Genomic DNA, 6000 nt, shown 5'->3' with positions numbered 1-6000 from the left:
TCTCGTCTTTTTTCTTAATTTTATTTTTTTTAGGGGAAAAACAACTTCAAAATGTATAATTTATTGCTCAGCAATAACCATGTTGTTAAAATAATATAATAATAATAAAAAAAGAAGAATTAGCAACATGTCTTAATTTCTCAATAGCATTATTATATGTTGTATTTCAGTTTATTGTATATTGTGTTTTTGTATTTATTTGTGTTTGGAGGTCTTGCTACGTCTTTTTGTGTTTAAATGCTAATAAACAAGGACAGTGTGTAAGAGTGTAGAATGCAAAACTCTGAAATGCTAAACTGTGTTATTAAAGGAAAAATAAATCTAAGTAGGAAATCATATTTTTTAAAAAAATGTGTTGAATTTGAATGAGTGGTATTTACTTGCAAACAGGTCAAAATGCATCCTTGTGCTTCTGTGCACTCACTGATACCCCTGGCTCTGTAGTGCTTAACACTCATGTGGCCCTAATAAACCTTTATTATCACATTTTGCCTTCCTGTTCACAGGAAATTTGCCTTCTGTTTTAACAGGGTTCTAGTTTGCATGAGAAATCTTGCTTAGAATAGACTGTCAACGACAAGAGTCCTTGTGCAAATAGAGTAGAAATAATTAAAATGCTTTTTCATGCATTTGCATTACTTACACTGCTCTCCCAGAAGAAATGATTTTTTAAAAAAAAAAAAGTTGTGTTTTTCTTCTTTTCCTTTTTCTTTTTTTCTTTTTCTTTTCCAGTGTCATTATTAAATCATCTCTTTCCACCTAAGAGATTGAGCATAGCAATGAAGACAGTGAGGTTCCCATTCTGACAGCAATGGTCTGTCTAGCCTTCCCTTTCCTGTTCTCTCCCTTCCCTGTCATCTACATTCCTGAAATTCCCATTTTCCCTCTTTCCCTTCACTCTGCACTGGTAACTCCCCGTTTAGCAGCATGGGAAGGCTCTGCCTGTGCTCCAAGGCAAGGCCCAGCCCATGCACAGAGCATGGCAATGGGGACAGAGGGGCCCTCAGCCAAGCTGTTGAGCTGCTGCCAAAGCAACTGCACTGAAAGGGGCTTTGAGCACCCTGGCTACACAGCAAATCCTGGGCTTTGCAGCAGGCAATCTAAACTTGCTGGAAAACCCCTGGAAAGCGTGGGTGAAGCAGAGTGCTTACTACATGCTGTGTTGGGAAGCTAAGCAGAGTTTTTTTGCATTTTTTTCTTGTGCTTAGGGTGTGCTATGAGAGCTACTTATAAGTGTCTCTGGATGCTGTGGCATCCCCTGCGCTGCACATCGTTTTCCACTTGCACTGCCACAGCCTTGAGGCTGCGTCACATGAAGCTCTCCACGACAAGAAGGCAACTTCCTTGTTTCTTACCTTTTATTAATGAAGTGCGTCACCTTCTAGCAGAGCCCTCCTTAAGGAGGAGCAGCCTCTGCCATCCCTAAAACTGTTCCTTTTTCCAAAATTTTGTTTGGCGCTGCTTAGACTTTACACATTGTCACTTCAGTGCAGTGGGGCAGGTGGAGGAGAAACAAATCACTTTAAACACAAAGACTAACATTGATTCTCCCTTCACCTCCGTGCTCCTCCTCCCCCAGCAATGAATCACATTTGGAATGATACATTATGCTCTTCCTGGCAAGAATGAGTTTTTATAGAAGATCTCTTCTGCGAGACAGGTCACAAAAGGTAACTACAGCTTTATTGTGTGCTTTCCGCTGGAAGGCAATACATTACTGAAGATGACAGGAACAGAGTGCCAGCTCTCTGAGCCGTCCTGAGAGCATGGAGGAGGAGGAGCACCTGTTCTGGTCCACAGAGGGTGCTGTGTGGACACGTACGTGGCTCAAAACCCAACTGGCATGGTAGGACCATATCTTGCAAGGCTTGCAGGAGGTATGGGTTTGTTGACAGTTTGGTCATACGGATAGTTTTGAAAACTCTCACACTCAAAATACAAGGCTGTTTCTGTATGACGAAGTCTTGTAATTGTCTGAGGAAGGGGTAAAATACGTGGTGAAAGAGGTGGTTTCCCCCTTCCTTCCCCAAAGCCAGTTTTCCATGAGTCAGATGTGTGTTTCCTTCCTGCATGGCTGGGTTGGGCCCTGAAGGGTGTCACCGTAAGGTAGTGTGTCTAATTTGTTCTTTTTCTACATGAAACCCCTACTGTGGGTGAAACAAACAGTTACCGAAGTCTCTTCCTACTCCCCATGCCCCTTTGTTTGCTTGAACTACCAAAACTGAAGACCCTTGGTGATTCAAAGAAGCAAACCAGCAACTTGGTTGTGTTGTGACTATTTTTCTAAAAGTTGGGCTTGGGAAAAAAAGTAGAAGAGTGTATAAAAATTCCCCTGATAAGGCAAGCTGTAACGTCACGTTGGCATCTAGAAAGGCCAATATTGTCCAGACAAATATCAAGGACCCGAGAAGCTCCAGTGTTGTTGCCTTTCACAGAATGGAATGGTTGAGGTTGGAAGGGACCTCTAGAGATCATCTAGTCCAAACCCTCTGCATAAGCAGGGACACCTAGAGCACATTTGGTGAGAAGGAAGGAAGGAAGCAATCATACAAACTATTTACTAAACAGTGTCAGCAAGGCAGAAAAGTGTGTTTAAGTGCATGATGAAAGAGTGAAGGTTGCTAGGTCAGGCTCTGTGGGACTTGTCCATTGCTCAATAGCTCTGGCACGTGCGAGTGCTTGCCAGTGCAGAGGGAGAGGAGGCGTTGACACTTGCTCCAAGTCAAGAACCACAGAGACCAAGTGATTCAGTGCTGCTTTTTGGTCCTTCAGGGTGGCCACCAGAGCCCTGTCTGCCAGCAGTTAGTCTTGGACGCTGACGGCCTGCTCTAGCGTGGCCATATAAGGACAGAAAACAACCCAAATATGGAGACAGTGGCAGCACTGAAGTCCCTTGGGTCATCTCTGTAAATGTGGGGAAGAGTTGAGGGAATGACTTTCACTGTGGAGACTGTAAACTAGATTAAGAGGTGTTTGATGGTAAATTGTACTACCTGCTACAGCTGGCACAAAATTTTTGACAGCATAGCTGTGCTGATTAGAGACATGAATTGTTTGCAGGCAGTGCTATGGACGCTGAATTGCCACTCTGCCAACAAAGAAGCTCCCATGGAGGAGATTATTTAAAACATCCCTGGCTCGTAGAAAATGGCCTCTCTCTAGGAGAGCTTGCTCAAACACCTCTCCCAGTGTAACTGATGCCATCAGCCATCTGGAACACAGACAAGACTTAAACTGTTCCCTTGCTAGATATTTCCCCTTTAGCAGGTGTTTAAGGGATAGAAAATGGAGGCTAGTAAGGGGCTGATAGTCTTCAGAGTAAGAAGCTCCTCATCTAAGCATGGGGACTGCATGAAGTGGGTTGATTATAGCATCCAGCTGGTTCTCAGCTCAGTGCTTGGAAAAACAGGCCTCAGATTCCTGAATCTGCATGCCGGAGTTGATGTGCAGTAATCTGGTGCTGTAACTGCTGCTTCTTGTCCGAGTCAGAAAGCTGCTTGTTGTCCTACTCGTGGTTGCACCTCCTAGACATTTCCTCTGAAATCAGCTTCTAAAATCTGGACGTGTGGATTGGACAAGTTCATGGTGAGACGGATTGAGAACTGGCTGGATGGCAGAGCCCAGAGGGTGGTGATAAACGGGGCCAAGTCTAGCTGGAGGCCTGTGGCCAGTGGTGTCCCCCAGGGATCTGTATTGGGCCTGGTGCTGTTCAACTTGTTCATCAATGACTTGGACGAGGAGACAGAGTGCACCCTCAGCACCCTCATTTGCGGACGACACCAAACGGGGAGGATTGGCCAACAGTCCCGAGGCCTGTGCTGCCATTCAGAGAGACCTAGACAGGATGGAGAGTTGGGCAGAGAGGAACCTCATGAGGTTCAACAAGGACAACTGCAGGTTCCTGCACCTGGGCAGGAATAACCCCAGGTGCCAGCAGAGATTAGAGTTGACCTGTTGGAAGAGAGTCCTGGTTGACAACAAGTTATCCATGAGTCAGCAATGTGCCCTCATGACCAAGAAGGCCAATGGGATCCTGGCCTGCATCAGGAGGAGCATTGCCAGGTCGAGGGAGGGGATTCTGCCCCTCTACTCAGCTCTGGTGAGTTGTGTACGCCTGGAGTATTGTGTGCATTGCTGAGGTCCCCAGTACAAGGGGGACGTGGAGCTTCTAGAGAGGGTCTAGTGGAGAGCAACAAAGATGATTAAGGGACTGGAGCATCTATTGTATGAGGAAAGACTAAGTGAGCTGGGCCTGTTAGCCTAGAGAAGAGAAGACTGAGAGGGGATCTGATCAATATGTATAAGTACCTGAGGGGAGAATGTAGGGAGGATGGGGCCAAACTCTTCTCGGTGGTGGCCAGTGATAGGACAAGGGGTAATGGGCACAAATTGAAACACAGGCAGTTCCATCTCCATGCGAGGAAGAACTTCTTTACTGTGAGGGTGACAGAGCCCTGGAACAGGCTGCCCAGACAGGTTGTGGATATCTTCAAAACCCATCTGGGTGCCGCTTGCTCTAAGTGTCCCTGCTGGAGCAGGGGGGTTGGACTAGATGATCTCTAGAGGTCCCTTCCAATCTTCACCGTTCTGTGATTCTGTGCTTCAGTGAAATCCTGATCACTGGCATCTGGTTCCTCCTTTTGAAGCCAATATAGCTTCTGTAGTGTTGTACACACACAAATGTTGCTGTTCCATTGATACAGTTTGGAAGAGCTTATGCCACTTAAAATTCTGTGGCAGAGAAAGTGCTCCAGGACCTCCCCTGGGCCTTTAATCGGCCACGGGCTCCAGCCTCTCTGCTCGCATGCCAGCACTGGCTGGCTCCTCTGTATTTCACATAGTGTGAAAACACCAAAACATGTCAGGTCCTTGCTATCATGATAAAGACATATAAGCTATTGCATAGCAGTCTTCTGGTGGGCATCGCAAAAAGGAAGATGGCTGTGGTGCCTCTCATTTTTGTATCTAGCAATTGCACCCTAGTCACTGACTGTACGGCCAATAAGAGTCTCCCTTTGCAGACCGTTTCTCAGAGCAATGCTGCAGAGTAACCCCTGCCTGCGTGTGCACAGGGGCAGCAGGGCTGTGTCGACCAGGTGTGATTCAGGGTGGATGTCCTCCTCCCTGAACGTGTTCTTGGCTCCTGGCTTTGTGTTGGTTGGAAGGGCAAATGGCTCCAGCTCCAACAGGCATTGCCCCTTCCTCCCTCTTCATGGGTTTGGTGTTCAGTCATCTGCAGTCTGTCTGGGAAAGAGAATTTCTCGTGGTTTGGATCAAACATGGAAAAGCAGATGGCTGTAAAGCCTTCTGGAACTTTCTCTCGCCTTACTGTTACCCTGGGGTGAGGCTGGAGGCACAGGCCTGCTAGTGCAGGTGTCCAAGTGCGTGTGAGGCAGGCCCACCGTCAGGGGGCGCTTGGGCTGCTGAGGGAACACGCTGTGGAGGAGGCAGGGCATGGTGAGGCATTTCTCAGCAAGCCTCATCTCAGTTTTGCAGTATCTGTGGGACACAATAGCAGGACAAGTTCATCTTCACAAATGATGAACAGTCCTGAGGCAGGTGACCATCATGGGGCCAAACTCCTCTCAGTGGTGGCCAGTGACAGGACAAGGGGCAATGGGTATGAATTGAAACACAGAAAGTTCTACCTCCATATGAGAAAAAACTTCTTTACTGTGAGGGTGAGAAACCCCTGGAACAGACTGCCCAGAGAGGTGGTGGAGTCTCCTTCTCTAGAGATGTTCCAAACCTGCCTGGATGCCACCCTGTGCCACATGCTGTAAGTGTCCAGTTTGAGCATGAGGTTTGGAGGTTTGGTCTCTAGCGGGCCCTTCCAACCCCAACCACTCTGTGGTTCTGTGATCATGGGCTCACTGCGCATTCAGCCATAGCTCTTTGAGCGGCCCCATGACTCAGGGCCATGGCTCTCCTGAATGGTCCTGTGGCTCTTCCAACACCAGGGACCAGCCACGACAGCACAAAATGTGCTCTTGCAGCTGG

This window comes from Tinamus guttatus, unplaced genomic scaffold, assembly GCF_059628265.1.
Source record: "Tinamus guttatus ecotype Peru unplaced genomic scaffold, ASM5962826v1 Tinamus_guttatus_pri_ptg000048l, whole genome shotgun sequence".
Taxonomy (NCBI): domain Eukaryota; kingdom Metazoa; phylum Chordata; class Aves; order Tinamiformes; family Tinamidae; genus Tinamus; species Tinamus guttatus.
This window is presented reverse-complemented; position numbering follows the sequence as displayed.